The 20,693-nt window shown below is 40.2% G+C and overlaps 1 protein-coding gene across 1 annotated transcript in view; it reads right to left on the bottom strand.

The window, feature by feature from the left end:
* il1rapl2 (interleukin 1 receptor accessory protein-like 2) overlaps positions 1–20,693 on the bottom strand; it is a 506,271-nt gene that overhangs the window by 427,507 nt on the left and 58,071 nt on the right. The window lies entirely within an intron of this gene.

The following is a 20,693-nucleotide window of genomic DNA, read 5'->3' as shown; positions in this document are numbered from 1 at the left end:
TGACTTTTGCCTACAATTTATGTAAAGATGAGGCTCAATCCACTTCTCATGGTTATTAATACGATGCTGATGGTACCAGAGGAGGCAGCTGCCTTCTAGTCAACACACTGGGAACAAGAGTCTCTTGTGGCGGCCAGTTTTAGTGGGAAAGGGACACTTAATAATAAATTAGTATAAATATTTACAAATTATTTGAGTGGGGAAGTAGAGCAGAGTTTTTGGTTTGTCTGGAGGATTTTTAGAAATGCAAAAAAAAATAAAAAGAAATCAATGTCTGTTGCGATGCCTGATCGTAAGGTTGCAGGACAGAAACACATACGCCTGAATGCACGCACCCACACATGCACAGCACAGGGTGTGTGCTAATGAATGCAGCACCACCTGTTCAGTGAATGATCTAATTGCTCTCAGCAGATCCCCATTTCCTCACTATTGCGCTGTTTAACAGCACCATTTAGCAGGTAAGAAAGGTTGCTGCAGAGAGGCACCCTCACCATTACACTACCGATTTGCCATTTAGCAGCACCTCCCATCGCATCAGAGGGCACCGGCTGCTCTTTCACATGGGGTAGCAAGTACGTGGATAAGAAATGTAGAAAAATGAAACTAAAAAGGTATGAGGGAAAATAAAATATATCAAAGAAAATAAGGCGAAGGTGGATGCACAGGCAAGCTACATGCAGCATGAGAACAAAGGTCCATAAATTACATTTTTAATTGAAAAATATTTCTATAATATTTTTCTTATCAATAAATCCCAAAAACATCAGCATGACAAGAATTGTTGGTGTATTCAAACCTTGACTGATTTGCCATAGAGCTGCATTGTGTATAACTATGAGAAAAAAAAATGATGTTAATGATGTAATGGAGATGAAGAATTTGGATACACAAAAACATACTTGTTAGTAAAATCTATAGGATAAAGAAACGTAAAGTTAATTGTGTCACTGCGCTATGTGAAGTCAAGTATAGTTCTTGTAGAGCTTGTAGCACCACATTTACAACAAAAACTTGAAGTAATCATTTTTGTATGATTTTAACAGTCTCTTGCATCACCAGTTCTTGGGGAGTAACGGAATACATGTACCACCGTTACGTATTTAAAATACAAAATATGAGTAACTGTATTCCGTTACAGTTACCGTTTAAAAAGGTGGTATTTAGAATACAGTTACTTTGTTGAAATAAATGGATTACACAGCGGTACTTTCCTGTTTCATATTGTGGCGGGTCAGGACTGTTTGGGTTTTGTTTGACAGCTACGTTCTGTTGTTGCAGGTGGCAGTGTTACGGTTGCCATGGTTACAGGGTGACGCTCTCTGCGACTGTGTGTTTCCTGGGTGAGAGAGCGCCATTTTGTTGTTGTTGTGCTAAGCTAATAGGCTGAATGCTACAAGCATAGCCCTAAAGAATGTAGCCTCATGGGCAGTGTAGTCCGTGCTGCAGGGAGAATTGCCATACCCGTTATGTGTCTGTGAGCGCGAGGAGGGAGAAAAAGGAGAGTGGAAAAGTATGAGTTGTCATTGAGCAGAAATGGGAGCTGGAAGCATGTAAATATAATAATAACCACTTCAGCCAAGTAGAGTGCCTGACGAGCCCAGTTGTAAGTAAGCTATTAAGACTCGACTGTACACTGTGTTCGTGTTTTCAATAAGTTCCGTTGGAGCAGCCTTTCAACGCCTCTCTCTGTCTCTCGCTAGCAAAGTCAACCCAGACAACCAAGTAAAGCTAGTTTTCAGCTACGAGCCCGACACGAACCGGACGTATTAGACAGAGGTCCCTTTACTACGGTTCGGAGCTGTGGACCTTCAGTAATAGTAATAAATCACACAGCAATAGTACATTCATGTAGTTGTAAAAAGCATGAAAATATATTAATTGATCCAAAGTATTCAGAATACGTTACTCTCATTGAGTAGCGTAACGGAATACGTTACAAAATACATTTTGGGGCATGTAATCTGTAATCTGTAGTAGAATACATTTTAAAAGTAACCTTCCCAACACTGTGCATCACTGTGGAAGAATTCTGTCCCAGTCTTCTTTAGGAAGTTGCTTTAGCTCATTCAGGTTTCTGGGCATTTATTTAAGCACAGCTCTCTATATTGGAGTTGCGTTGAAGTCTGGACTTTGACTAAGCCACTGCAACACGTTGTGTCTCTTTTTTTTTTTTTAGCCATTCTGCTGTAGATTTGCTGCTGTGCTTGGGATCATTTTCTTATCACAGAACTGAATTTGAGCCAAGCTTTAGCTGTGGGACAGATGGCCTCACATTTGTCTCCAGAATATTTTGGTATAAAGAGTAGTTCACGGTCGAGCCAATGACTCCAAGGTGTCCCGGTCCCGTGGCTGCAAAACAAGCCCAAATCATCGTCCATAAACCACTATGCTTGATAGCTGGTATGAAGTGCCACTGTGAATTACTGCTAAACATCTTGTCTGTCCAAAGGAGATTGTTCCAGAAGTCTTGCAGTTTGTTCAGATTCGTCTTTGCAAAACGAAGCTGTGCTGCCACGTTCTTTTTGGAATGAAAAGGCTTTTTTATCTGGCAACCCTTCCAAACTAGCCAAAGTTGTTAAACAAACCAGTCCTTTTCTAATTTTAGTATCTTGAACTGTAACCGTTACCATGCTAACTGAGGCCTGTGGAGTCTGGGAGAGCTCCTGACCTAAATGCTCCAGATCAGCAAACTCCCAAAAGTTCTGCTTTTATAGAGGTGCTTGCATTTACTGATTACCAGTTAATTAAATGGTGTTTGATTGTCAGCACCTGACTGCTACTTACCATCTTAATTTCTTTGGAAGCAGTAAGGCTCTGCTGAGGCTGATCTAGGGTGTGAATACTTTCCTTTTCACATGCATGTGTGCTACCGCTGCTCTATACAGTGCTAAAATCAGTTGAACTTTGATTTGATTTGATTTGATATACCTTTATTAGTCCCACAAGGGGAAATGTCATAAGGCTGCCGACCTATTGCACCCAATGGCAGCGCCATCTTACCCTCCGACCATACAAACATGACACAAACATCACATGGGGAAGACAGGTCAGAGAGGTATAACAATGGAAAATGCACCACATGAGGAAAGATAAGGAGAAAAAAATAACTCCCCCCAGACTGAGCTCCAACAGGGAGATCAGTTTGAGTACAGAAAAAAACACCTCAGCAAAAACTCTTAATACACCAAAGAAACACATGACAAGCAACAGGGGTGGATAAAGGGTGAGAGTAGAGCTGGGCGATAGAACGATAACGATATGTATCGCGATATAACCTTTTCTCGATAGAAAAATTAAACTATCGCGATAGACCTCGCGGCTCTTGTCCTCTTTAAAAAAAAAAAAAAAAGGAAAAGCCAATCCAAATTACGTAGCGCAGAGCCGAACCAATCACAGCCGCAGCGTCACGTCACGTGACTTGTTACGTACAGCACAAGTGCCAAGCTGCACATGTGTATTTGTTTGGGAAGCAGCCAGCCACCGTACCGCCCGGGTAATGGAGGAAATGAGTGTGCCGACTAGAAAAATCAACCAAGCGTGACCGAAGGTTACCGAAGAGAAAACAGATGATGGTTCCAATGCCGGAGAGATTGTTGAACGGAAGAGCCATAGAAGTTCCGTAGTGTGAAGGTATTTCGGCTATTTCAAGTCTGACAAAAAACAGAGTAGCGTGCACTGTAAATTGTGCCGAAAGCAAGTCTGGAAATACAATAAACTGGTGCATGCGCTACGTCCACACGTACCTGGGTATTTTTGAAAACGCAGATTTTTCTATGTGTTTGCACCTTTCGTCCACACGTAAACGGCGTTTTTGGTCACTGAAAACAAAGATTTTTGAAAACTCCGTTTTTGCATTTACGTGTGGACTAGAAAAACGGAGAAAACGCAGCGTCAAAGGTGTGCACATTTTTTGACGTCACACTGTGCGCCACGTTATTGTTTCGGTGAAATGAATTTCTACAATACTGTTAATTCTACTCTCTGCGGTGTTTAAATGCTTACATATACACACAGTTACTGTCCCTCCACACATACGACTCTGTTCTGCTTCTATGCCCCAGCTTTGTTTACTTTTTCCCACCGAGGCTTCTAGACTTCTGATTGGCCAACATTTCTGCACGGTTAGAAATCTAGCGCCACCTGCTGTTTTGGCATGTTCATAGCAGCGTTTTCCTTCATTTCTGCCTTTACGTGTGGACGGGATTATTTTTTAAAACGAAAACGGAAAATCTCCGTTTTCAAAAATACCCGTGTACGTGTGGACGTAGCCTCAGTCTCTGACTGGAAGCGCTAATTCGTCATTTGGCTTTTGTCAGACTAAAGTAACTGTTAAAACTGTTTGAAAAGCTAAGCTATACAACAAGGAGAGATCGAGAATTTCCTTTTAGCTCTCAGTTTATTTGATATTGACAAAAGTTAGTCAATTTTGTCTGTTCTTCTGTAAAACAAACTAAGATTTATTTGTAGAATTAATATTTTGTTTCTAAGTGGAATTGACAATTTAGTAGTCTGTTTCGTTTGTTCTATTTTGAAACTTAAACGCTTTAGCGGCTGCCTTTTGTGTAGTTTGCAATATTTGCCTTTATTTATCTGAAAAAGTCTCATGTTCCTTAAGTACATCTACCCTGTTGAACTTATTATGGGAAACAAATATTTAAATAAAAACAAGCTGCTGATTATTTCACATTTTACTTGTAAGCAACGGCACATTTAAATCTTACAAATATAGTTATTTGGCTTATATCGTGATAGATATCGTTATCGCCTGAAATGAAAAAAACATATCGTGATATGAAAAAATCTTATATCGCCCAGCTCTAGGTGAGAGACAGCCAATGTAGACAGTACATCCAGGCCTGCAGCCTGTGTGCTGGTCTCTTTGATCCACCGTCAGCATCAGAAGGGAATAAGCGTCGAGGGCGTTTGGAAAGGGAGGGGGGATGAGTATATGTCTGCATGTGTATATATGTCTGTGTGTGCGTGTGTGTCCAGAGTTCAGCTGAGACAGTGTCCTTCGCCCTGCCAGGCTAAGTAAACAGTCTTCCAGCCAACCCAGGTGGCCTTGCATGGAATGGGAAAAACAGTCTAAACACAGTCGTTATCAGAGTGTTGTTGTTCAGCTCCAGCCTTGAGACCGCAGCTGGCGCCAAACGGGGTATCAGCATGAAGTGATGGTGGTTTTTTACTTTAGTGCAAACAACTCATATGAATTTCAAAGCTGTTCTGACACTGGTCTCTCAATCTCCCGTTGGAGAGCAGTGAGCTTCTCCATGATGTTATCAAACTTGCGCTCATTGATGTTGTCCTTCTTGTGCTCAAAGAGCCGATTTCTGAGAACTCACGACCGCAGTGAGCTTCTCCAAGATGTCATCAATTTGCGCTCAAAGGTGTTATTCCGAGTGAGCCCCTCCAAGATGTATCCAGTTTGCACTCAGAGGTCTTATTCTTATTCACCGCAGCCGTAAGCTTCTCCAAGATCTTCTCCTTGCTGCACTCAATGAGCCCATTTTGAGAAACTCACGCCTCATCCCATCATTTCAATCCCAGCAGGCAGCCTTGTGGGGGTTTGAACAGCCGGTTCTGCTTCCTTAAATCTTCGATAAGCCAGGGCCAAGCCAGCTGCGATCAGACAGAACCCTGTTATCATGGTTCCGAATAGGTAGATGTCTTCAGCACTCAGGCTCACCCAAGCCCAGACTTCTCGTTGAGAAAAGGGTGTCAATTACATTTAGGGACCAGTTGATCAAATCCATAATTCCTCTTTTAGGTTTTAGAGAACAGACTGTGAGAGAGTGTTCCAGGGAAAAGTAATACAAAAAACACGAGTCTAGACAAGGGCTAAGCAGGGAAGCTAAGGGAGGGGAGGAGGAGGAGAGGAGAAAAAGTGCGACCGCCTTTGTCAAGAGCAAGAGCAATTAACTTAATTAACATATCAGTGACATGGACATATAGGGACATGGACATATCAGTGTCCATGTCCCCAGTTTCTTGGGCAACTCAAAGCTCCTCATTAAGGCCAGGAGATGACAATATCTGCTGCCATTTCAGCTACCTGGGATACCGGATAAACACGCTGCTCTCTAGTGCCAGAGTATATTCTATATTCTTCAGCCTCCTGGCTGTTGGAGTTCAATATAGGGGCCTTAACACACATACATTTCCAGGTTTCAGCTCTAGTTGGAAGCAGCTAAGAAAGCATTTAAAAATGGATGGATGACTAAAGATGAGTAATTGGTAACATTTTACATTCCTGAAATATGATGAGTGATGCAACAGTGGGACAATTAGGGGCTATATTAGTCAGGTTCAGCAGCAGGGTGTTATTTTACGGACACATCAATTCCTTTTTCCTAATGTGTGACTCGGGAGGAAGGTCTGTAGAATGTAAAATGACAGAAATAAGTAGTTATTGTCATGGTACCGGTACCTTCCCTGAAATAGCACCGGGCCAAGACAGGCTTCTTCATGTACACAAATACCACTGGACCTGTCCAAGACTGTAGGAATAACATGCTGCTGCTCCTTGCTAACCTTCCCTGATAACTCTGACATTTGGATATTTGACATTTTTCCCTTTATACTCAAACTGAAAGCACACAGCCCTTTGTATGCAGGGTGTCTTGTTATCATGGATCAAAAACAATTCATGGCGCGATTTCCAAAATGCACAGTTGTTCTAATATTTGGCATATAAACTTAGCATTTTCTGTCAGCATGTAGATATTTGCCAACACTTGTCATTACTGCCTGTCTACTGCTTTTTTAAAGAAACATGTTAAAAGATATCAAGTTATAAAACAATATCCTCTCACTTTTAAGACATGAAAATGTTGCTTTGAGAAGGTGCTGCAGTATTTCCCCAGTGTGGCTATTACCAGATTCTTCCTTCAAAGCGAAAACCAGGTTGACACACTGACAGCATATAAAAACATACAAATCAGGATACCCAGCATCTTTCCATGTTTTGACATAAAACATCTCAGCAAAATGCCAATGATCTTGGAAATGCCAAACAGTGTTGCCATGAAGTCAAGGAAAAATTCCATGTGTTTATCACATGTACACGTACTGTAGCGAGTATACAGGATCCTGTATACTCTCTTATACAGAAGCACAGCATATATATTCAGTGGAAGTGTTTTGATGTTAACACGAAGTGCCTCTTTACAGCGTTCTTGTTCCGACAACATGGTTTATGTAGAGCTGTGGGGTCATGTGTTCAGCGAAAAGTATTTGGCTGTGAATAACTGTGGCTGCCTTATGTAAATATCTCATATCCATATTGTAATTATGCCATCAATCAGAGCCAAGCCGGGATCAGAGTGATACAATATGGGCTGTCAAAGCCGAATGCAGCCCCCCCTCTCTCTCTGGCTCGGTCTCTCATTTCATCTTTAATATTTTCATCGTCCATTTTTCCCTCCTACTGTCTTTCTCTCTCCAGGAAACCATGCACTCTCCTTTTATCCCTGTTTTTCTTCCACGGGTCACATCACCACATCCAGACAAAAAAAAAAAATCACTAACAGTGTAAAAAGGCAGTATAATAGTAACAGTAAGCAATAACACAGAAGACCACTTCACTCTATTACTGACTATCAGTGCACTTTTCTTCCACCAGTTCAAAATGAGCTTTTAAACAATTATTTGAAAATCTGAACTTCACAATATTTACACTTTAAAAGTTATTAAATCAAACTCAAGCTAAAAAGTCTAATATAGTCTGGATTAAAATGCATATAATAAAATATATAAAATGTAACCATAACCGCTTTGGTAATATTACATCTATTCAATTCAGTTCAACTCAGTTTTATTTATACAGCGCCAAATCACAACAGCAGTCGCCTCAAGGCGCTTTATATTATAAGGTAGACCCTACAATAATACATACAGAGAAAAACCCAACAATCATATGACCCCCTATGAGCAAGCTCTTTGGCGACAGTTGGAAGGAAAAACTCCCTTTTAACAGGAAGAAACCTCCAACAGAACCAGGCTCAGGGAGGGGCGGGGCCATCTGCGGTGTCCAGCAGATGGCCATCTAATAATTTAATATTATAATAGTTGTTAGTTAGTAATAATAAATAGTTGTAGTTATTATTAATAGTTATAATAGTGATAATGCTCTCTCATGTGTGCATGAGTGACTATAATTTGCAGATGATATTGTATAAAAAGGTGTTTAATCCATTTGTAGTCTTCAGCTGTCACATTAAAAGCCTGGCCAATAAGGTGTCTTTATGTGTCAATGAGACTGTTATTGTGAAATAATTGTGCAAGGGAATGTTAAGTTTTCATGTAGTAGTAATTAAAGGTCGATTGCAAACACTTGTAATAAACACGATTAAGAGAAGAAGGAAAGAAAAATGATAAATATTGATTAGATTTACAGATTGATTTAGAATGAAACAATTTACACTACATTAAAGATTTTTTGTAGTATTTTGAGAACCTTTCTCCAACCCAACCTCCTCCATATCGCTCTCCTTCTGTCTCTAGATACTTGCTGTCAGGTTGGAAGTAGGGTGCTGTCTGCCTGTCCGCCCACACAAAGCACCAGCCACGCTGATTCGACCCACCACTGACAATCACACACACATGCATACACGCTACACACATCATACAAAGAAACAGGCAAGGAAACACACTTTAAGCACAGATACAGTCTTCTGAAAACACTGTATGAATATACAGAAGACGCATCCAGTGCTGTGTTTGTGTAGGCAGATGTGAAGCATCTGCCATAAAAGAAATCAGAGATCAAAGGGGTTTCTCTCTTAAAAGCTGAAAGCCTTGTATACTGTATGTGTGCCAATTGATTTTTCTCAGCCTCGGCTATAAGTTTAAGACATTCCAAAACTTGTAGTGGAATGTTTTTTTTTTTTCAAAAAACCTCCCACAACAGCTATGCGTGGCTTTTACCATAGTTAGTTTACTCTTGAATCTATGTTGTTTGATATCAATGTGCAATTCGTTTTTTCTGTGTGTGTTTTTTTTTGTTCCCTTTTACTTCCTGAGGGATATACATAAAGTGCCCCCATCCTTTTTTCGAATTTTGTCTCAGATCATTAAACAAATTTCAATATTAGACAAAGATAACCTGAGTAAATATAAAATATAACTTTAAATTAAGTTATTACTAAACCAAATAACTGCTCCTGCCACACTTGGCAGAAAGAGGTGGAGGAATTTTTGACCAACTCTTCTTGCAAATTTATTGTAATTCAGCCATAGTGGAGAGTTTTCAAGCATCGCCGGCCTGTTTAAGGTCATGCCACAGCATCTCAATCAGCTTTAAGACCAGATTCTTCACAAAGAGTACGGCAGGTTTGGATCTCCTTTTGTATTTACTACAGTCATATTTGTTTAATATTAAAATCTGTTTATGATCTGAAACATTTAAGTGTGACAAATATGAAAAAGAAATGATCATCTGCCTTTAAAGTAGGTGTCCTTTGTAAATACACAAATTCCCACAATCTCAATCAGGACAACCGATACTGCAACAGCATTAAGTTACAATGTAATCCCACCAACTTTGATATTGGATCGTCACAGAGAACAGTTTCAGTTGAACTAAACTGCAACATAATCACTTTTTACAACTATTGTAAGAACAAAAGTGTCTCACGATGCAAAACATTTATAACAACCAAGTTGATGGTGTGTACCATCTTCCACTCCTTCCAAAGAAAAAGCAGAAACGTTTGAGGACAGCCTCAACAAAACTGGACACAGTAAACTAGAATAATATTTCCTAACAAATGAAATTTTCTGTAGATGGTAGGATCTTGGATTCAACAGCATGCATCCATGGACCTAACCTGCCTTATATTTAATATCTAGAGTGTAAGTAGTGGTGTAAAGCTGTAAAGTATGTTTCTGTTTTTTTATTGTGATCAATTTTGGGCTCTTAACAGTGCTTTGAATGCAGCAACATGAGAGTTGCTGCTGAGAATGTTCATGTCTTTATGGTCATTTAACATCTTATAATGACTCTGATGCTCAAACTGGTTCAGCTGAATCCATTAGAAGACCTTTGGGAAATGGTAAAACAGTCAATTGACAGCATTTAATCAGAAGAAATTATGTCATGTAATCATGTGAACACGGAGCAGAATCTCATGAGAGTGGTGTGAGTGTTGGTGGCTATACACCTGCTAATTGAGCTTTTACCTGGTGATGTATTCAAGTTGTACCCATCTATGGTAGAGTGTTGAACCTATTAATGCTCCACTGTCATTATTGCAATAGAATTAATGAACCATCGGTACATTTCTCTCAGCTTCTGCCTCTCTGAGTCTGCCTGTTGATGATTAGACATGTAAAACAAGTCACTGAAATGAAACCATACACAACAAATGAAAGCAACCCTCTTGACACAAAAATCTTCCCCTTTGTCTTCATACCAAGATGAAATAACAAAACAAATATGAATGAGAAACTTCACACTGACGCCAGGGGAAATTATTCATTACGAGTGTGTTTTTGTGCTTCAAATATTTGCATAAGCCAATATGATGTGATCAAAGAAACTGTGTGTTCAGTCTTCAACGTGACAAACTGACACACTCACACATTTCCGCACACGCTGTGTTAATGTGGTGAGAGTCATGCCAAAGACAGACACGCAATAACAGGATAATAACAGTATATATATGGTGTCCATATTCATTATGCTGCATTTACCTTTGTCTCAGACAGAGGATACAATAACCAGAAGCATCAATTACTCCCAAAGAAATGTCTGGATTTTTTGTGTTCTTACATTTGCTTCACTGTTCTCTTTTAAACAATCAGAAATTGATGCAGTTTGAGCTGAATGGCAGTCCTGGTTCTGCAGTAGCTTCTGTTCCAAGAAAATGGATGAAGATTGTGTGTATGAATCAATTTTATATTACACTATCAAAAACCTGCACCTGCAGTGGAGTGCCTTTTCCTTCAGGTCTTTAAAGGTGGTACAGTGTAGTTGTATAGAGGTCCATCATTAGACATGTCACTAGCATGTTTTGGCAATGCACCTCCACAAAATGCATTCTATATATGAACATGTTGTCATTTTCTTTCTACTTGGTTGTTACATTGTTAGAATTTATTCCTAAATTTGTGTTTGAATGTTGCTGCTGGTCACCAAAGCTCTAAAGTCTCTGATAATGTGTCTCACAGTCTCATAGGACCACTGTTTTGGGATGATGCCTAAAGATTTTACCATGTTTCAGTCATGACTGTTAACTTTCATCTCAGCCAAAAATCATGCAGTGTAAGATCCATCATCAGTGCAGTTTCTACCAGCATGAGAAGCTGATGTGCTGACATGTGTGCTGAGTAAAAGGTTACTGTTTTCAAAAAGAACATAAGAAACAAAGAAAACAGGCTCAAATCATAAAAAACTTTTTTTTTGTTTTTTTACTATCAGCATCTTTTTTTCAGAACTCATCAGATTTAGAAAGAATGATCAGACACAATATTATGAGCACTGAGGAGTTAAGTGAATAACAAGGATTATCTCTTCATCATGGCACCTGCAGTGGGTCGGATATATAAGGGAGCAAGAACATTTTGTTGTCAAAGTTTATATGTTAAAAGGAAGTAAAAAATGCAAGCATACGGATACGGACGTGTTTGACAAGGGCCAAACTGCAACGACCAGACAGCTGGGTCTGAACATTTCCAAGCTACAGCTTTTGTGTGGTATTCCCAGTCTGCAGCAGTTAGTATCTATCAAAAGTGGTCCAAGGAAGAAACATTGGTGAACCAGCCACTGTACCATCCTCACGGACAGCCAAGACACATGACGAACAAAGGCTGGCCTGTGTGGTTCAATCCAGACCAGCTACTGTAGCTCAAATTGCTGAAAAGGTTAATGCTGGTTCTGATAGAAAGGTGTCAGAATACACAGAGCATTACGGTTTGTTGTGTTCGGTGCTGCAGACCAGTCAGGGTCCCCATGGTGATCCATGTCCACCACCGAAAGCACCAACAGTGAACCCAGCAGCATCAGAACTGGACCATGGAGCAATGGAAGAAGGTGACCTGGTCTGAGGAATTATCTTTTCTTATACATCCTGTGGATGGCTGGGTGCCCATACGGAAAAGAAATAGTAAAAACTTATATGTGTAAATCATAGGCTTACATGATTTACTCATGAAAGTGGCCACTTTCGCATTACTTTCATACATTGTTTTAGTAAATATCCAAAACATACATGTTTCATTATATAATTTTTCAAGGGATCTTATATCTGTTTTCACTCTTATATGCTTTTCATACAAGTTTCACACAAGACAGATACAAACTTTATAAGATTTATATATATCTTTTCCATATGGGTGAGTCTGTGCCACTTGCCTGGGGAACAACTGCTACCAGGATGCATTATGGGGAAAAAAAGGCAAGCCGGCAGAGGCAGTGTGATGCTTTGGGAAATGTTCTGATGAAACTTTGGGTCTTTCCATCCATGTGGATGTTCCTTTGACACGTACCTTCTACATAAGCATTGTTGCTGACATGGACACCCTTTCTTGGAAACAGTACTCCCTCATGGCTGTGGTCTAGTGGAGTCCAAGCTTTGATGGGTCAGGGCTGTTTTGGCAGTAAAATATTAGGCAGGTGGTCATAATTTTATACCTGGTCGACATTAGGGCTGAACGATATATCGCATTTGCGATAATATCGCGACATGATCAAGTGCAATTTTCTAACCGCAAAGGCTGCGATTATACTCTGGACATGTCCAAATTCATGGGCTGCATCCTCCTGAGGCCGCATTTGTAGACCGATTACGTCACAGCGACGCGCCGAAGGCTGTCCAAATTACTACCATATCCCAGAATTCATAGCGCGGCCCAGCCAAACTCCAGTTTCCAGCAATGGCGGCCGCTACTAAGTTTTAAAATTACTCATACTAATCTTTCTGGGTCACAAAATAAACTTTTAACATATTTTCAGGCGAGAAAGTAGTTGTGTAAACATCAAATATCTGCTCGGTTTATTAAGATATCCCATATTTGCAAAAGTGCTTCGACGTTTTCAGAGGCGTCTGCTACCCACCAGCTCGACAGCTAGCCGGGAGCTCGAGGGTTACTGATGCGGCCGAGAACGGCACAACTCCCGGCACATCATTTTCAGATCACCGCGGAGTTTCGCTGCTCGGGTTAAACGTAATATATAAGTCACTTAGACAACCTAAAAATGTTATTGTTGGGCTTTTTTCAGTGTTTTGTTTGTTCGTGAGTAAATCGGTTTGGCTGAGATTAAAGTTATTAGATTAGATAAAATAAAACTTTATTAATCCCCCGGGTGGGTTCCTCCTTGGTTTTCACACAGCTGACTAAACGTCAAACAGAAAACTTATTAAACAGAAGTATGAGACAGTCGAGAATTTACACCAGTGTCTGGTTATATTTTAGATAGCAAGAAGCAGACGGTCGAGTTTATTAAACTCCACCGAGACAGCGGTGACGCTAATCAGAAGACTAGACCGTCCAATTTCACGCCTTTAAATTTTAAAGGCGTGTTTGTGTGTGTGTTTATACAATTGCTATTATGTTTGCACTTTATGTGTAATGTTACTGACTGCAGAGATCAGTAAGATGTGTGTATTTTTTATTTATTAGTTTTATTTATTTAATATTATTTTTTAATTGAATGACTGTCTAGTAGTTCACAGATGTCGAAAAACTGAGTGTGGTAAAGCCACAGATTTTTTTAATGTATATTTCTGCAATCTGCACATTGTACTGACTTTCATTTTAATGTTTACACCAGGGTTCCTTGTCAGCACTTTATGCTCAGATGTTTGTAAGCTAAAAATAAACTATTGTGTATGTTCAAATATACTGTTGTGATTGAAGAAGTTAAATAAAAATGTCAGTCATCAATTCATGCATCACCTCATGTCATCATAACAGAGGTCTGTCTTCCAGGAAAGAACAGTTTAAAATTAATGTAATATAGTATTGGCCATACTATATGATGTATTGCTTGTCTTTGTTTAATAATACAGAAGACAAAGACCTTAAAAAATAATCGCATCGCAATCGCAATATTGGGGCAAAAAATCGCAATTAGATTATTTTCCATAATCGTTCAGCCCTAGTCGACATATACTGTTATAACTATGACCTAAGATCTTTTTTTTCTGTTGAAAAATCACAGTCTCAACAAATCTTTTGTTGGCTTAAACCCCGATATTTGCAGATACTTCTACTGGGCATCCTTGTAAACTGAGACAAGCAAGTCTCTACACTTGTTTTTTAGACATATCGCTGCTTAAGTCCAGCGTCAAAGCTGCCATAGTTGTACTTTGCACAGGGGAGAACTCAGAACAGCTGTACAATAATTCTCTCTTTGAGTGTTCCTATCCTGTCTGTTTTTATAGCTTCAGCTTTTTCCTCCTTTGCCTTTCAAATGTGCATACAGTTAAAGTGAATTAATGAGAGCAGAGAGAAAGCTTCATCATGCCTTTCTTTCACATTCTCCTGTCAACAGTGAAACAAACTTTTTGCTGGAAAAAGCCCTCTCTGTGAATACTGCAAAATTCAAAGGACAAAACAGAGTGTGTGACAATAAATAGAAGTGCTCGCATTTTCTTTCAAGTGCTCCGAAAGCTAAAACAGGAGTGTACTTTTAGGGGCATGCCCCATTTACTGCTTTTAAATGGGGAAACAGAAACAACCCAAAATGCCACAGTTGCTTGTTTGAATACCCCTTTCCAATCATTTGAAGTTGTTGTGCTGATGTTTGCTCATCTAATATTTATCTGAGACATTTTTCAAACACCTGAGAGAAGAATGGAGAGTGAAATCACAACAGAGGAACACGCTACCTCTTGTGAACTGCTGAGTTTGACTTGTTGTGTAGGTACCAAGCAGACAAAAGTGTGCTCTGAAGCATTTCCAGGCGAGCCCGTTCTCCGTGTTCTCGTGCTTTCTTACTGATTCCTATGCAGACCTGCAGCTTTTATATTCAACACAATTTTGAGGCAGTCATTTTTTGTATGCATTTGGTCTTATTTAGGATGCAGCGTGGCCACAGGCAGAGATGCAATCACAACTAATACACACACCCACACACAGGCGCATTATGTTTCGAGTTACACAAATCAGAGGCTAACTCAGCAGTCAATATTCTTCCTTAGAGCGTTAAAAGACGATCAATAAAGAAATGATGGCAAAGGGCTGTTCATGCAGAACTCAAAAGGAGAATGCCACACAATTCCAGCTCTCTAATATGTCTTTCCTGTGCCTTAGAACAACTCAATTACTGTTATAGCTCTAAGCCACTCAGAGTTAGCTTTCCAAACTCCAAAACCACCCTCCGGAAAGTAGCTGAGAAGTCCCAAGTGAGACTTCACCACACATGAGCAACAGCGGAAACACAGAGCCAACCAGCCATTGAACCGTCCAGCCACAGGAAAGAGAAAGCAGCCATGTCCCAGCAGGCTCCAACAGTGAATTACAATCACATTAAAATAGCTTTGAGACTCTAGATAATGAAAATTAGTCAAGCACCAGTGTGGTTTTAAACAGTGAGGGGAACTAATTGATGCAAGGTATTCATTCACACATCTATTTTTTACTAAACACACAGACCTACTTTCCAAAATACTTGTGAACAGCTTGATAAATTATAAATTCACTCTTCTTTAAACTCACATTTAGGTCCATAGTTAGATAATTAAAGTTATGCATCACAGATTCGGGGAACACACATGCCGTAGTGAGCCAAGGTTTCCTGTTCTGTTAAATAAAGTTTAAGAAAAGCTCATGAAAAGTGAAGTCATCATCAAACTATTGCCGATGGTTAAAAGGCTGTATTTTGTCAGATTCAGTCCCTCCACTGCTCTTTGCACAAACCTTTTACCTGCATGCAACCAAGGTTTGTTGTTTAAAGATTCAACACATCCATCTAAGAGGAGGTGGCACTTTTTCCATCCCTGAGTGTTTTTAGCCTTAGTTAAGATGAAGTCCCGAGACTGGATATAGTAAAAACAGATGCAAACAATGTAAACAGAGATTTCAGTTCTGTTCATTACACTATTTGAAGGTGAACCTGATGAGTATATCAACAAATCCAGTAAAAATGTGTTCAGTCTCAGGTCATTTGGTTGTGAGTGATGGGTCATGGAAATGTGATTTCATTGAAATAAAAGGCCAAGTGATTTGCTGAAAGATGTGCATTTGCTGGGGGATTATTTTGGAGCACAGTTAAGGCTGTAGGGTGTAAAGGTGGTGGATGTCTTTCACTTGGTGTCTGTCTCCTTTCACCAGTACAGCCACATATAAGAAAATATTCATATGAATGGCTTAAGAAAAAAAAATGTGGAAGCCAATGATGACTCATCTATAGTGTTTTGTGTTTAATGTTACTATTATCCTGTAAAAAACAAAGTTATTCTAAACAGCAGTAGCACAAATAAACTGAATACCTAAAGGACCTGTGAAGGTGCCAAAGCTTAAGTTTGAGAATTAGCTCATTTAGACTAACAAAACAGCACAGGCTGAAAAGTTTTGACCAGCTGACGAATATTGTGACTAATTTTACTGCCAAAACACCCTGATCGGTCCAGGCTTGCACCTCTGAAGTTGTGCTGTGGTATCTGGGACCAAGATGTTAAAAACAGAGCCTCATTGGATTGAACTTTGGAGGCCAAGTCAGACTTACTCAAGTCCTTAAGCTTGCCTATTTTTCCTACTTCTAACACATCAATTTTAAGGACAAAATGTTCACTTGTATCCATTTGCCTCTTTATATCAATTCACTGCTATTGTGCATCCACCTATTCCCTCTCCCATCAGCCTAACCCCCAGTTATGGCATTAACATACAAATCAACAATGCAGTACGAGCTGTGCATTTAGCAGGTGTTTTACAGCCACTCGTTACATGACTGCAGCAGTCAGATTTGATCAAACTGAACATTTAACATTGTGTCCCCTGGCCACGAACAAAAGGAGAGTTTTGCCTTGTCCCTTTATCTGTAATGTCACGTCAGTGTACAGCCTCCTAGTGACGGGACTGGAAAAGATGGTGGAGCCGACTGTATGGAAGAACCCATGGGGATTTAGGGGGGATCAGGGAACATTGTAATGACAGCTAGAGCCAAAAAAGACTAGCTTCTGCTCCCAGTGCCAAATCCGAGGTATCTACTACCGAAGGCTAAGAGGAAACTCACATTTGGTTTGAACAAGATTCAGGCCATCTAGGTTCCCTGAATTGAATTTTGCGAGCTGCGCACACAAATGCAAACATACAAGTAGTGCAAAAGAGACACAAACTCAGAAATCCACACACAAGGCTTCTATGTCAGATTCAGATTATTATGTTGTCTGGCTGCAGGTAGAAAGTGACCTTCTGGCTGACGATGAGAGGGATGGCGAGATTCTAGTTCAGCTGAAGGACAAAATATCATGTCCACATACAGAGCATTTGTGCAACCAGGTCGACAGAATATTGTTTTTCTTTTGGGTTTAGTAATTTGACTGGGCGGTGTTACCCAAAACATAGAAAACGTCTCATTTACAGTAGGGTGATAGCAGGAGAGGAGTCACTTCTGTTAACGAATTGAAGTGGACCTTCAATTCATACAGGGACATGGTTGTGGCTTGTTTTTCAAAGTTTACATAACCACCATTCATAATGTTGCAAGCATACTTATTTTATTATTTTGACAGCTATAAAGTGACCATATACTCACTGCATAGATCATAAAGTCTTTGTCCCAAGTATTAATCCAAAATTAGATTGATTTCAGAACAGAAGAATGTCAGTGGATGGACAGTAAATATAATGCTACCGGATTATATCAGACACAGCGGTTGGATATTAAAATCTTGTTTTCCTAACACCTAAGTTGGACATTTGGACCAAATTAAGTTTACCTAACAAGAAGAAGTATCAAGAACTATTTGAAAACCAAATAAAATTCCCCAAATATCAGAATAAACTGACCACAATCTATTTGAACAGTAATGATGGATGTAAAAGAGCAAACAACAACAGACATGATAAGAAGCTCTTTGAAACAATCAGTTCACACTGGGATAACATGGGTTTTCCACAAAGTTGGAGTATACAAAAATATATAAGAATATTTAATACAAAGCTATATAATTTATAGTCCAATGTAGTTAATATAAATTTGGAATGGAAATACAGTTTATGATGTAAAAACAGAGATAGTAAAATTTTAACAAGCTTAAAAGTCAACGTTAAGTATGATCACTTTTAGTTTTCCACACAGCCTGAACTCTCTGGTGTTCCAGGCTTCTTGAAGGATATTCAAAGCTGTTCTTTGGATGTTGGCTGACTTTTCTTCCATTCTCTGTTGATATCTGATCGTGCTCCCACACTGTTGAGGTTCGGGCTCTGTCTATGGCTGATAGCATTTCACTGGTGTTTTTCTATTCAGTTATGCTTTTACAGCATTAACAGTATTTGGGATCATTTAAAACCACACTACTTGGCTAATTTTCATGCTGAATCCCACATAGCAAAATTGGTATGGCCCGGATCTGGCCCACACAATGTGCTTACACATGGCCCACATATCGCAAAGAATGACGGCCTTGTTCTGGCCCAGATCTGGTTTGCCAGAGGTGGCCCACACATGGGCCAGCACAAGGCCAGTTGCAGATACACTGCTGGTCCTGTGCTGGCCCAGAATAGTTTCAGCTCTGGCCCCAGATGTCAGCCTAATGTATACCCTAATCAAGCCATGTAATAACAACATGTGCCGGAACATAATAGTGCAAAACTAACATGACGAATCTCTGTTCAGACAGTGACTGGACAGATTCTTATAAAGAGCTTTTCTACTCTCCCAAATCACTCACAGTGCTCCCTAACTGCATTCATACCCATTCACACTCTTGACATGCAGACTAGAGGAGCCAGGGATCGAATCGCTAATCTTCCGATCAGTAGGTGACCTGCTCTACCTCCTGAGCTACAGCCACAGTGGTAAACATGATTAAACCGTCACTAGGCTTTGGATAAAGTGTACACTCACAAACCTGTCAAACCTGCATTTGAAACGTTGGCTACCATAGCAGTATAGTGTTGCAACGTGGCATTTGGGTCTTCTAACTAAAATAGGAAAACAGACAGTGCTGTCATTGCCAGACCTGGCCCACATCTGGTTGACATACACTCTGCCATGACACCAGTCAGTCAGAAGTGCCGGCTTGACACCAGATCCGGGCCAGACCTGTGTGCTATTAGGGATGATTCAAAGATCAATATTAATTGACGAAAGAAGCAAAACATTCCTCTGAAAACAGTCGGGTACAAGGACTAAACTGCTAGCGAGTGAAAAAGCAGCCAATGTCCAAAGACAGACTTTCTTGCTAGTGTTTATTTAAAGTAGTTTTGAGAAACAGTTGCTTGGGCATAGAGGGTCTTTCAAAGTCTAACTTCTTAAAACCAAAACATAAAGACATAAGATGTGGCTCAAGACTTTTTCACAGTGTACAGGGAGTGCAGAATTATTAGGCAAATGAGTATTTTGTCCACATCATCCTCTTCATGCATGTTGTCTTACTCCAAGCTGTATAGGCTCGAAAGCCTACTACCAATTAAGCATATTAGGTGATGTGCATCTCTGTAATGAGAAGGGGTGTGGTCTAATGACATCAACACCCTATATCAGGTGTGCATAATTATTAGGCAACGTCTTTTCCTTTGGCAAAATGGGTCAAAAGAAGGACTTGACAGGCTCAGAAAAGTCAAAAATAGTGAGATATCTTGCAGAGGGATGCAGCAGTCTCAAAATTGCAAAGCTTCTGAAGCGTGATCATCGAACAATCAAGCCTTTCATTCAAAATAGTCAACAGGGTCGCAAGAAGCGTGTGGAAAAACCAAGGCGCAAAATAACTGCCCATGAACTGAGAAAGGCCAAGCGTGCAGCTGCCAAGATGCCACTTGCCACCAGTTTGGCCATATTTCAGAGCTGCAACATCACTGGAGTGCCCAAAAGCACAAGGTGTGCAATACTCAGAGACATGGCCAAGGTAAGAAAGGCTGAAAGACGACCACCACTGAACAAGACTCACAAGCTGAAATGTCAAGACTGGGCCAAGAAATATCTTAAGACTAGTTTTTCTAAGGTTTTATGGACTGATGAAATGAGAGTGAGTCTTGATGGGCCAGATGGATGGGCCCGTGGCTGGATTGGTAAAGGGCAGAGAGCTCCAGTCCGACTCAGACGCCAGCAAGGTGGAGGTGGAGTACTGGTTTGGGCTGGTATCATCAAAGATGAGCTTGTGGGGCCTTTTCGGGTTGAGGATGGAGTCAAGCTCAACTCTGTCCTACTGCCAGTTTCTGGAAGACACCTTCTTCAAGCAGTGGTACAGGAAGAAGTCTGCATCCTTCAAGAAAAACATGATTTTCATGCAGGACAATGCTCCATCACACGCGTCCAAGTACTCCACAGCGTGGCTGGCAAGAAAGGGTATAAAAGAAGAAAAACTAATGACATGGCCTCCTTGTTCACCTGATCTGAACCCCATTGAGAACCTGTGGTCCATCATCAAATGTGAGATTTACAAGGAGGGAAAACAGTACACCTCTCTGAACAGTGTCTGGGAGGCTGTGGTTGCTGCTGCACGCAATGTTGATGGTGAACAGATCAAAACACTGACAGAATCCATGGATGGCAGGCTTTTGAGTGTCCTTGCAAAGAAAGG

This window comes from Rhamphochromis longiceps, linkage group LG2 (genome assembly GCF_057381845.1).
Source record: "Rhamphochromis longiceps isolate RC_006_pf linkage group LG2, R_longiceps_female_GT1.1, whole genome shotgun sequence".
Classification (NCBI taxonomy): domain Eukaryota; kingdom Metazoa; phylum Chordata; class Actinopteri; order Cichliformes; family Cichlidae; genus Rhamphochromis; species Rhamphochromis longiceps.
This window is presented reverse-complemented; position numbering and strand designations above follow the sequence as displayed.